General features: G+C 38.9%; 1 protein-coding gene across 11 annotated transcripts in view; it reads right to left on the bottom strand.

Annotated features, from left to right (window-relative positions):
* NCK1 (NCK adaptor protein 1) overlaps positions 1-13,351 on the bottom strand; it is an 83,059-nt gene that overhangs the window by 33,618 nt on the left and 36,090 nt on the right. Inside the window, exon 1 of one of the 11 annotated variants that reach the window (XM_046941059.1) lies at positions 10,416-12,926. The exons of 9 other annotated variants lie outside the window; for them this stretch is intronic. The gene's annotated coding sequence lies outside the window, so the exon portion shown is untranslated. Of the gene's footprint in view, positions 1-10,415; positions 12,927-13,351 lie in introns of those variants that run through there. One more of the 11 variants, XM_046941060.1, reaches the window with a different exon arrangement.

Genomic DNA, 13,351 nt, shown 5'->3' with positions numbered 1-13,351 from the left:
AGCAAATTTGTGAAACTGGTAGTGATCTTTCATACACAATCCATGACTTGCTCAGTTGATAGCACTTACTGTATAAAACCTTCCAATGCTGTTACACAGATCTCATTTTCTATTGAGATCATCAAGTCTCATCAGAAACGTTTCTTTCCAGGAAGGAGTAACACGTTTCTTCCATCAGTACAGACCCCTCCAGCATGCTGTCTGATCTGGGAGCTTCTCCTACGAGCTGACACCAGCTCCACGTGTGACCAGCTGAATGCCCTGTCCCAAGAGACAGCAAAGCAGCAACTCCTCTTGCCTGCAGGAGTAAGGCTCAGGGCCGTGCCAAGGATGAGCTTAGAGCAGACAGTGTACCGAGGAAACAAAGCTGAGCTTCGAAGACTCTCCATGCAAAGCACTTGCTCTCCCTGTTCACCATTTATTTCGCAAAATGAAATGTTGCTGAAAAAATGACTGACAGTAATGCCTGAAGTTTAATCCCTCACCAAGGGAACAAGCAAAAATTCTATTAATAGGAGGTGACAGTGCACATAACAGACTTCTAGAATTGGATGTATTCCTAAGACACACTGAAAGAAAGGTAATAACTTAATTGATACGGAGGCTTTTAAGTGACACTGATGTACATAAGATGTAATTACTATACAGTATTTAGTTTATTCCCTTGGGAGAAGGAAAAGATAGCTAATGACATAGAAAAGCCTCCTCTAAGATCTGAGGGCCCAACAGCCTCTCCTTCTCCTAACACCAAACTTCAGAAATCAAACTGTAGCCGGGGCTGCTGAAGGCCCTGCCACCTGCTGTCCCCTTCCTTCACCTTTCACAGGCTACAGCAAACAGCCGGCATTTGGACTTCTACAGCAACACAGCTGTGGACAACAAAAACAAAAAGTCTTTCTCCACCAGGGCCACTTTCAGAGTGAGTGAATGGGATTACTGAATTCAGTGATTAATGGTTTAACTTGTTAGATCCCTTCATCTGAAATGCACTTGAAGGTGTGAAACTTTTCTGTTGAAGGTGCAGGCTATGCTTCTGCTCCAGTCTGATGGTTTGTTTCCACTTGGAGATGTTTTAATTGCTGTTTGTGCATGGCTGTTCATTTGTTCTTAATTGTTTTTACTATTATTTTTAAATGCACTTGAAAGAATGGTTTTGACATGTAGAAAAGAAAATCCCTTTAAAAAGAATAAACAGATTTGCTTAATTTATAGCAAACAGCAGCCCTTTGTTGAAACTAGAAAAAGCCCTTCCATGCTCCATTGCAACAGCTCTTTGCTGAAGCTCAGACAGATGATGGTGGATCACATAAAGGTCACCTTTTCTAACTGCTTCTGCAGTTCACCACTTTAATATGGCAAATAATGTGTCAATCGATCTCAGGGGACATATTTATTTGGAAAGAGGTCACTACACCAAAAATTGTAATACGGATACTCCTCCCATCTCCACCTTTAAAGAAAGTATCAACTAAATAACCGTAGTGATCAAAGATTCATTGTCTGGCTATGCAATTTTAAGGTGTCAAACAGATAGCTATGTAGAAAAACCTGCAACAGGATAGAACAGAAATCATGATAGAGGTTCAGTTCTGACACACTGATAGAGCTCAGCTCAGCAACCTTCGATGTTAAGCTTTAAATTCAAGAACTGACACTGAGCATTGAACAACAGACACAACTGGAAATTTAAAATTGATGGATGCATTCTATTTATCAAAGGGAGAGTGTTCAAGCTGAGCCTTCCCTCCAAAGATCTCTTTTCATGTTTTTAAATCAGTGGCTGAGAAACAGAAGACTTCTGAATGCTTATGGATCTGTGTACTTAATGGAAGCATTGTCATATAACCACAAATAACAATATCTGTAGTAAATACATGTATACAAATAATCTCATATACATACATACATATCTCTCACATGCATACAATATGCACACACATCTCACTGGGAAGCAGGTATAGTGTTCCTAGAATACTATCTGAACACACAGTATATGAGAACAAAAAATACATCCAAAATTTAAGGGGGCTTCAGACTAAGAATAGAAGAAAGATGTATTTGTGTCTATATACATAGAAGCTGACGTTGATATTAAGGAGGTCAGTTTTCAAAAGCTGAAAACGATGAATGGAAACTGTAAGGAATAAGTGTGAACAGAAATATAAATAAGTTATTAACTATGAAAGAAGAATGTTTTATTACATTTCCTAAACTACTCTCACAATTTTGCACTTAGGAAAGAAGCAGTATATGGTTAAAAGGATATCCTGTTTAAAATTAACAAAAAAAAAAAAGCAACAAAGAGCACTACAGAACTGCTGCATTTCCTCCTCCCTCTGATTCCTCTATGCTTTTTTTTTTTCTTTTTTTAAAGAAAAACCTGATAGAGACAAGCACAAGTCAGGAAATGCAAACTGAAATATCAAAAGAAGCTAATTAAGAACTATAAAACACTATTAAAGTGTGTCTGGCATAAATTAAACATTACCAACAGAATATGTACAAAATTAAGTTTCTTGTAAGAAAAAGCATTCAATATCTATTTCTGCACTACAGGATTATCCTACAGTGACAACTATTTTCTGTTCTGTCACTAACTAGGGTAGTAAAAATAACGAGTATAATTGAACACTTAATCTTCAAATGCACCCTAAGATAGCAGAGTTCCCCACAAAGCTTTTACAGTTTTCAGTATTAACTCTGAGCAAAATTTGGAGCTATAAGGAAGTTCTGGAGAATTACAGCTGTGCCACTAATCTGTAAGTGTAAATGGAATGTCCTTGGTAACACTGCTAAGTAGTCAGCCTAACTCTAACTCTAGAAAAATAAAGGAGAGACAAAGAACTCTCCATCCTCCCAAAATAAACCACACAACAACAAAACAAATCAAAAAACAGACATAGCCTGCTAACCAATTATGGATGAGTAGTTGGTAGTTGATAAAACGGTTTCCAAGAGGATAGGCATGATGATATAAACTATATATTTTAATATATATTTTTCATTTCAGCTCTTGGTAGATGCACAGACCTAAATCAAAGTCCACATCCATGAGGAACGAATTAACCACCAGCTGAGTGGTAGATCCAAGGATCAACCTCCCAGGAAAGTTCAACAGAGAACAGGAACGCTTCTAGCTGGTTCCAAGACATTTGCTCTCAGGTACAATAGTACTCAGTTTCCTCTTGGGTCACTTCGAAAACAAACAGAGTAATTACAGATAAATATTTGAGGGAGAGCAATACAACTTGGTCGACTGGTTAATTACATTTGAGATTCTCTGGCCTGTGCACATCAAAGGTCCACTTCAGGTCAACTCTAAAGGCATTATGTGTACTTTTTCTTTTTTCCCCAGTGATAGTTCTTACTAAAATAGAAGTGAGCTATGCAACTTCAAAACCAGTGAAGGATTAATCTTAATCAACCAGTAACTTAAAACTACACCAGCTATGTAACGTTATCTTGATGCTATCAAGAAGCCTGCCCCCACACATCTCAAACACTTTTTCATCATCTTCTAATGTTTAATGACACAATGTTGTGAGGTTTTCGTTTTTTGTTTCTTCAAACGGATGCCTTTAACAGCTTTTAACTATTGTTTGATTCTCTCTGCTCTACAATATATCTGGTATTTCAATCTCTAATACAACTGCAGCTACACTGTAATGTCTTACATTTTGAGTTCCAAAACTACAAACAGGAAACCTCAAGACTAGTTTGGTGGTAACGAATTTCTGCTTAGCTCCAATAGAGCACAAAAGTTAAGCTTGTTTTCTGTCTTATAAGTGGTTTAGAAGTCTTTAAAAAAAAAAATGTGCAAAGGACTAAAGAAGAATACAAACCAAAACCATACAAAATGTTCCTTCCTGCCAAGGAGTCAATACAGTTTTTTACCATAAAAAAGAAACAACAAAAAACAAATGAACAACTCACTTACATACGTTCAAATAAAAACTTGCATAAAAACATATTTGTGAAAAGCTTCCCACCCAACATTTTCATGAAGGCTATCCCATGAATTAACCTGTTCAGGTGAAGTTAGCAGGGATGGATTTGAGTCATCTCTTAGTAAGTGAACTCACTGGTTAGGAAAGAGAGCAGTTCTAATGTCATAGCATGCATCATGTAAGCACATGGCCCACAGCCCTAACAATACCTCTCGTGGATTCAGCCACCACTGTCCAGGTCGCACCCAAGCACCAAGGTGTTACCCACTGTTTGCTGGGTTGGCTGAAAGGCCACTGAGGAGCATGGTGGATACTGATGTGGTTCACTCATTCATGCCTTGCCTCCTCTGTCCGTTCTTGTAGGCCACAGTCACCTCAAGGCCACGGCTGCCCAATTCGCAGACTAACACTGCTTTGCAGTTTGAGGAACATGGTGTCAGAAGTTGATGTCGACAAGAAAAGGAAACAGTACTTCCACAACTGTAAGTCCCCAGAATGTATTACTGGATTAGAATAACACGGCTACCATTTATTTGAAAAAAGCAGCAGATTAAAGTGTTACTTTAGCTGACATCCTCTCTAATGGTAGAATAATCCTCCGTAATGTTACAAGACAGGCTGCTGCAGCAACAATGAACACACGCTTGAATTCTAGCCTCCTATTAATATATGCAATAATGCCCTAATTGTACATGACGTTCACTCAGTTTCATGCTGTAACCTTCACACCATCTTCACGATTTCAGATTTTTTCTTCTCCAATTAGTGGTACTGTTATGACCCAAAATGTCCTGGTCTGAGGCATTTCAAGATATAATGCATAACCATTGCGATACTCTTACAAACACACTGTCTTTCTTATTTACATAAGTACTCATCCGTTTAAGGAAGTTAAGTTTTTAAAAATCTTTTGATGTCTTACTTAAAAAGAAAGATATTTCTATACCCTTTCTGGAACAGCATGCCTATTATCAAGAAGGCAGTGTTCATTTTTAGCTTCTGACAGATGATTTAAATTTATAATTTCAAAGGATAAAAAGCTGATATTCTGCAGGAACAAGCTGGTATTACATTAATGCACGTTAAAGTTTAGCAGCACTAGTTCAGAGCCTTATAACTTACCTCAGCTTAAAATAAAATAATAAAAGTTATGGAGAAAGCATTCTCACAAGTCTTAGCTAAGTTGGAACAGAAAGTGCAAAGGGCTTACGATAAAAATTGGTCTGAAGTGTTTCCCTACACATGGGATTACTATTAAGAAATTGCCCAAGGACAATTTTCAGGGATTTAAAACAAGCAAACCCCAGACCAAACAAACAAGAAAAAAACCCAAACATATTTCAGCTTGGCATTTTTGTACTTCTCCCCTTTTTTTCCTTCAGAAATTTGTATTTACTTGTATTTTCAATGCATTTGGAAATCAGGACAAAGATTAACAAATAACACTGGTAACTGTCTAGAGGACAGAAAATGCTGAGAGAATTTTGTAGTTAGATGGCTTGGCTTTATTAGTACTTCACCCAACACAGATGGTATTTTTGGAAGAAGGTATTTCTCCATATCTTGAACACTACACAGAATTGCATCTTTTCCTGTCACTCATATTATACACTTACCAGAAAACACAAAGAGATTAAGTTATCTCTGGTCTCAGTCTGTCGCAAAAGGACAAAAACAAAACACAACGTCTGATAATGAAGCACTTCCAACAGCAGGTAGCCAGCTCACATCGTTTCCTACCCATCGCTTCCGCTCACTCCACCTGCCTTCAGAGCCCAGTCCTGCACCTCCTCCTGTGAGGCCCGGAGGCAGCAAGCTGTGGGGCTACCTCCTATACTCCCTGAAACACTCTGTACAGATACAACTGGTCTGTGGTGACTTTTTCCGTCATTAGTTGAGAACCTGCATACCTTGTTTTGCGTGCACTGTCATCAACAGCAATTTTTTTTGCATTCTGGATAGCAAAGATGAAACCTATAACCAACAGGAAGACATCTTCAGACCTTTTAGCTGCAAGCAGGATTCATGGGCTTGGATGAGAGATCTTCTTTGGCTGCAGAGTAAACCAACCAGAACCCCAACCTCTGCCTCACACCCAGAAAATACAGACACAGACACAGACACGGGGGGGGGGGAGGGAGGGAAGCAGCAGCTTTTCCTGAATTCTTTTAAAAGCACTTTTAGGGAAGATGCTGAGCTAATAACCAGCTCAACTGCACTCAAGAAAACTTCTGGGGGAAAGAAAGAAGAAATTCAAGACTGCATCTCTCCTCTGAAACAGCTGCAGTGATGAATGGCCTGTTCTCAGTGTTGCTTCACAGTTGATTCTACTAAGTCAGAAATATGAAGAGGCTTAATGACTAGTGGTGTTTCCTTGGACTGTTAACTCTCCATTCTTCTCAGCAGACTAGACTTAAGGCTACCTACCTAATTAAGCCACATGGAGACATAAGAAAACCAAAGTCAAGATAGAAGATGGGAAAATTCTAGAAGAACACAACACCTATGAAGTGTACAGACAAGACAAAATGGCAAACAATTTTACACTGACCAACAGGCTCTTACAAAAGCACAGTGACGAGAGTCCAACACACAAAATCACAGAGAAACAAACACCCTAATGTGACATCCAGGTAGCATTACCTATATGATACAGGGACAAAACACAATATAATGTAATAAAAAAAGCAAGCTTACTGCTACTCATTCACTGATGGTCTCACTTTCAATTTAGCCATCCTTCTTGGTTTGAAATTAAAAGTCAGCCACTCATGACATGGTGAGCATCTTGGAATTTTATAAAGGAGGCATTCTTGAATTTCATGAAGGATTCAAAAAGTGTTTGCATAATCTGTTTTCACTGTATCTCTTCTTTCCCTCAAACATTCAGCAGTGTGTAAGAATTTTATGTCATTAGAAGTGCTAGTACACTTATGCACTGTATAAGCAAAGAATAGTCCTCAAACATAAGAAGTATAACCTTGATCTCACACAGAAGGACAAAGCTCAGAATCACAGTAGATTGCTATACTTTACAGCTAATCCCTTGAAACACTGCTACCTACTTTTACAGGGATTTCACTTTAAACTGTCTATAAAGTGCTGAAAATAAAATTGAACTGTTGACCTTCTGTTCCCCAACAGAAGAAAACATATATTTTATATATTTTTTTAAACTACAAGGAGGAAGAGATGCTCGTTCGAGTTCAAAACACATTTATTCCCACCAATCAAGACTGTGTAAGGAAAAAAAAGAGGGCACTATTTGTTTCTAGACAATGTTCACTCGACACTTTTCAGCAATTTATCACATTACACATTTAATTTACTGCATGGCAGTAGGAAATACATATATTCAAAATCACTTCAACTTTCTAGTTCACAAAGACCTAAGCCCTTTAAAGGCCCTGTTTGGACTCTGTTCCTATAAACTCTCCAATTTGCTGTTATTCCAAACACCAAATAAATTCTTACACTTACGGGTTATTATTTACTAGGTCACTTGGAATAGAATTTATATTCTACATTGAAAGATGCATGTGCATAGAAACATAAGGGGGAACAAATGCTTCTCTATTTAAAAATCTCTTAGGACAAAATGTCATGCAGAAGTTTACCCGAACTCGGGATTACCCTAACAACTACTGACAACATCTAGGAGACAGTTTCTTCAGCAGAAAACCACTTTGCAGAAGTGGGGTCTTTGAATGTTACAGGTAAAAATAACCACCAGACATAAAATATCTTCATTTGTGCACCTGTGCTTGTGTGTGCAAAGAGACAACTTGAAAGATGCAGTCTCCTATTTAGTTAGATTTAGTTACATTTATTCCTATTTGAATTTATGTGTCTTCCTGATGAAAATCACACCAGAGATGGTCACTCAAAGCCATCTTTTTAATTTTCTGATAGGAAATATATCTAGAGGAGGTGCAATTCAAAATGAAGATATTTTCTAGCATCTTCCACTGATATGTAACAGCCTCACAAGTCACTTGTTGGTGAAATCAATGACTGCTGCACTGATGCTACGCAATTTTAAAAGCGGGAGCCAAGGTAAGAAAGGGTCACCCAAGTCTCCACCTAAAATCATCTATTCCCCTTTAATCTACCGAACTTCTCAGAGTCAAGCTGAGATCCCCTCTTAACACCCCCAAACACAAATGCAGATGAAAGTCACTAAAGCTTCACCTTTCCCAATAAAACAGGCCTCAAGCCAATCTATCTTACAGATCCTCAAAAATCATTTACATTTAAGTCAAGACTGTGCTTTGGCCTAGAATGCTGGCAGCACTCATTTCTTTCAACAAAATATTTCTTACGTATCTTCCTCCAGCTTGAGTGAGTGCCTTTCAGAAAAAAAAAGTAGCACTTGTGAATGCGCTACCGCATGACTACAGCAGGAAGTCTCTGTTAATTCCCCTAAGGGGAGGGGTATGTGCCTACACCAAAAAGAAACACTGTTCAGAGAAGGGGACAGAAAACAACAAGGGTTTTATTTTTTCTCATTTATAAGTGTTTCCGCAAAACTCGCTCCATAGAACACAGATTTCCATAAGCGCACTAAGGAGATGCACTTTACTCTGAACTCTTACCTTGCAGTTCAGCTGCTCTACCACTGCTTACCCAGATAAGGGTAAGCGAGGAAGTCATTGCATGGCTGTTAGCCCTAACATGATTTTCCACTGCAGTAGAGCTGCTGCTCGAGAAAGTACGCTTCTGAAAGTAAACCTGACTTTTCCCATAGAAACTGTTACCCAAAACCAAGAAAAAGTAAACTACTCAACTCCAGTGCTTCAACAGAAGGGATCTTTTCCCTAAATCCCCTTCTATCGTTTTATCTTCTGCCAGAAATTTCTCCACAGCCCACTTTTCTGAACAAAATCTGTCTGCAATAAGCAAATCAGTTCAAAATTAAATATTTGGCTTCGGCTGCTAAATCACATTCCCTTTCATCTGAAAACGCTATGTAGTTTCACACTGATGGCATGTTCTATCCTCACTCACGGACATGTTTTCTTTCCTCCCACTAGATAACAATAAAATGCATCAACAAGAGTGAAAGAGAAATAGTAGAGCCAAATAATTCCCAGACATGAAGAGAGACTGTGGGAATTAGTATCTGTACTTGAATCAACAATAAATAAAAGAAAAACAAGTTCAAAAGCATACAGGTCTGAAATTTGGAAGTTTAGCTACAAGCTTTAGTCCTTCTAGATGAATACAAATAAAATAATTTATATTGGTACCAAGTTTCAGTAAAATTGACCATTGCTCCATATACAATTTAAGCTGGGAGCCACACAAAATATTTAGTGTTTTTTAGTGTTTTACAGCCTCTAACAGTACCTTAATATTGCTAGTATTAGAAATTCAAGAACAAAACATCACAGCTCTGTTTTAAGGAATATTAAAGCAAAAGTAGACCATTTCTTCCTTACCTATCTCAGACCTTATAGAGAAGCCAGGAGTGTTACCAAACTTGCACTGGGCCACACTAATTAGCTTTTCAAGAAATTCATATGCTAACACTAGAACTGTGAATAAGTGGCTGAAAGAAGTGGCAAGAAATAACCCCCTAGTTCACCAAAAAAACTGTATTATGTGTATGAAGTTTATTTACCAATTATCTCTAGGCGATGGAACAGAAAGGTGAGTGGAGAGAAGATACAAACATCTCCTGTCCACCTAGAATCATAGAATCCTTAGGGTTGGAAGGGACCTTTAAATGTCATCTGTTTCAGCTCCCCAGCAATGAACAGGGACATGCACAGCTCGACCAGGTTGCCCAGGGCTTGATCCGGCCTTGCCTTGGAAGCCTCCAGGGACAGAGCATCCACCTCCACCACATCCCTTGGTGAACTTTGGGATGAATAGGAAAATAAGTTACCCTTTCCTGGGTCACAGAGCCTGTAAATGCTTCAAATGACTAATACTAAGCATTTTTAGTTTATTTGTTCTCGTGTTCCTCGTTGAAAAAGCTCTGAGGAATACTTCTTGCGCTGAAGTGTTAATTGATGCCATGTTCCTGCTTCCCCACTGTGTAATCCATTTAGGTTCAAAAACACTCAACCCTGAAAACAACTTTTAGTTCCACAAAGGTAAGCAGTTCTGTGCCTTGCATCAAATGTTGCCCTTCTGTGTTTTTACTCTTATTTTTTAAGGACTGTACAGAATGAGCCAAGACTCAGGAGGCAGAGACGCCCAGCCAGCACCCACAGGCCAGAATCTGGTCTGTAGCCTGCTTCAGGCCACCATCTTCCTCTGCTTCTCCTAACCCACAGCCAGAGATCAGGTTGCAGCAACTCACTGATAGCACTGCTTCCACTTTTTTCCCTACTTAGAATAGCAGCAGCTGTTCCTCACAGAAGCAGACATAAGCCCACCACATGTATGTGACCACCACCACCTCCCCTGCCATTTTGGCCACACAGTGAATGTAATACATGGGAGAAGGGTACAACTTACAGCTCTTGAGATTTCCGGAAGTTTCAGGAAGTATCGTAAGAGCAACTGTGTATCTAAGGGGTGCATGGACCATAGGTCAGAATGTAAGCTGTTTCTATTCCAGTGACAGTAAGGTTCAAGGTCTAAAGAGCACTACTATCAAAACCTTGCTTACAAAGTTGTTTAAAAAAAGCAGTTTTAAAAATATACATACATATATGTTATATAAATGTATATTATACACATATACTGTATATTACACACATATATATACACACAAGTATAAATAAAATACTCGTTCTAGTGAAAACATCTGAGTAAATCTTACACAACTTTTTGTTTAGAGATACATGCTTTACCCTACAACATGCCCCATCTTTATCATTATAACACAGTACTCCCTCCAGCCAGGATGGAACAGATCTTTCCAAATCTTATCAAACTTCAGAGCTGGTATTAAACCGCTGTTCAACAGTCTTCAGGGAGAATGAAGAGATGAAAACCAATACATGCTCTACCTGTTTAATCCTGAAAGACAAATTCAGGAATCAAATATAAAGACAATCTAACCCACACCTCAGCAGCATTTTTTGGGATGGTACCTGGTAACTGGAGAACTAATGGTATGAAACAACCCAGCTCACCAGGGGACATTCTAAGCACCAACAGACAGTAAGATTAATGAACGCGGTGGAAGATAGATGGAGAATTCCAAATCAGCCTCTTGGGAAAATGCAGATCCCCCAGCTACCAGTTGCTTCAGGCAAAGGATCTCTGACATCGCTTCCAGCAGCCATGGGCACCATGGCTCAACTTACATATAGGAACACGTCACGTAAGATGTCAGTATTTCCCACCACAAAATAATACCAGGCTAAAGGTACTTTTATTTTTTTAAGTTAGTGGGAAGACGTGCAACAAATGGCAAGAGGGAAGAGAAGTGCTAAGAAGAAATGCAAAGACTCAGACTAGTCTGGAAAAAAAAGTGCAAGTCACAAAGACAGCAGCAGCAGGCCTGCTGGGAGGACCAAGCATGCAGCTGTTGTGCCCAAAAGCATGAGCAGGATAAAGTAAAAGACATGAGAGGAAAAGAAAAGGGTAGGAGAACAGGTAGCAAATGAGTTGAACACAGGCTCTATTGTGGGGAACAACTGAGAGCAGCTGATGTAGGAAACAGCCTCCAAATAAAGGAGGGATAAAACAAGAGCTGCAGGGGATCCCTGAAACAAAAGAGTGTGGAGAGAAAGAGCACAAAGGAAAGGAGTGTAAAATCCAATACGATGTCTTAAAATTAGACTCGAACTTACGGTCAGGGAGAAAAAAAACGAATTTAAAAGGTTTACTTCTGTGTATGTGGAATTCTACACCTCCTATTACTATAGGCTTAAACAAGCTCATTTTCCTCAGTCCTCTCTGCTTAGCACAATTCAGGCTTTGTCACCACAGTGCCAATCGTAGTTGTAATCCAAGATTAATTAAGCAAGTTATGAGAAACAGAATTCCATAGCAAATTTATGACAGTGATTTTTAAAATATTTTGTTTTGTAAAATCTACCAATTTTAGCAGTTACCAAGAATGCCTCTTCAACACACAAAAGATCATGAATTGCAAATACAGTCTCTTCCCATTCATCAAAAGGAGCCATTTAGCAAGTAGAGTTTTCTAGTATCACAATGCATTTAATGTAACATATACATTTAATATAACATTCAAATGATACGTATTTTTATATGAAATACATATAAAGTTATTGTAGTATGAAATACATATAAAGTTATATATATAAAGTTATATAAAGTATACATATAGTTAAGAGCACTATTGAAAACATGGGCATTTACAGTTGTAGCTGCATTCTATTAACTTACACCCTGATTGTAACACAATGAATCATTTGAAGTTCCCTCAGAACCTTCAGAACAGAAGAATTGTCTTCCAGCAATTATGAAAGAGAAACAATTCTGCAACTGATTTTATAACCAGGACTGATGCCTATGCTGGCCTGCACTCCTCATTCTGTAAAGCCCTGAGTCAAGCCCCTGAAGTACGGAGCTGTGAAACAAGCCTGGCATCCCTGAGAGAGCTGATGGGAGGGCATCTTCAGGAAAAGTTTGCTAGCAGAAGATAACAGCAGCTCCTTCCTGGGGCAGGACAGAGCTATTAGGGTAGCTAGCGCTTGGTAACGTCAGCCTTGGCTGCCTGGCTAATCTATTTCCTCCTCCAGGAGAGCAGTGGATTACTAAACTGCCCCTGTGCTGATACAGCCTTATCACACCGCACAATGTGCTGGCACAGGGGTTGCTTAAAATCCACACATCCCAAGCTCTCCAGCTGATTCTCCCGGATACATGCCTCCATATGCAACACTTACCTAACAAAGGTTTTCAGCATATCAGGTACTCTTCCATTAATGTAGATTAACTGCATGATCTATCATCAAAGGATTCTCAAGATCATATTCTAAACCACATCAGCTGTCCCTCAGAAAAGCAGAGTGTATTCCAGACTTCTAACTGAAACTGGCTTAATGCAGGAATATGTTCATTTAGTAACCCAGGAAATATGGGTTCAACTAGCTCAACAGCATTCCATTCAGCACTGGTCAAGACACAAGATTTGGTCACTGAGCATTTTGTTATCCGTTCATAAACAAAGAGGCACAAGCTTAATCTTAGCTTATTTGTACGTATACATATATACTCATACATATTAAGAATACGTAGTTTAATTCATAGCTATGTTCATGAGCTAAGAAATACATTAGATCCTTTTCAGCAGGCAAAGCCCTTTCTTGGCTCAGAAAACTGACACGTTGGATAAAAATACAGCTGAAGTCCATACAGACTACCAAACCACAAAACAACTTCCACCAGAGAAGATGCTGTCATCTTTTTGTTTTCACTAAGCTGAATGTACACATATTGATGAAAGCCGGGTAGTGTTCTGTGTGGCACAG

Source organism: Gallus gallus, chromosome 1, assembly GCF_016699485.2.
Source record: "Gallus gallus isolate bGalGal1 chromosome 1, bGalGal1.mat.broiler.GRCg7b, whole genome shotgun sequence".
Classification (NCBI taxonomy): Eukaryota; Metazoa; Chordata; class Aves; order Galliformes; family Phasianidae; genus Gallus; species Gallus gallus.
The sequence above is the reverse complement of the archived record's forward strand: the minus strand, read 5'-3'. Positions and strand labels throughout refer to the sequence as shown.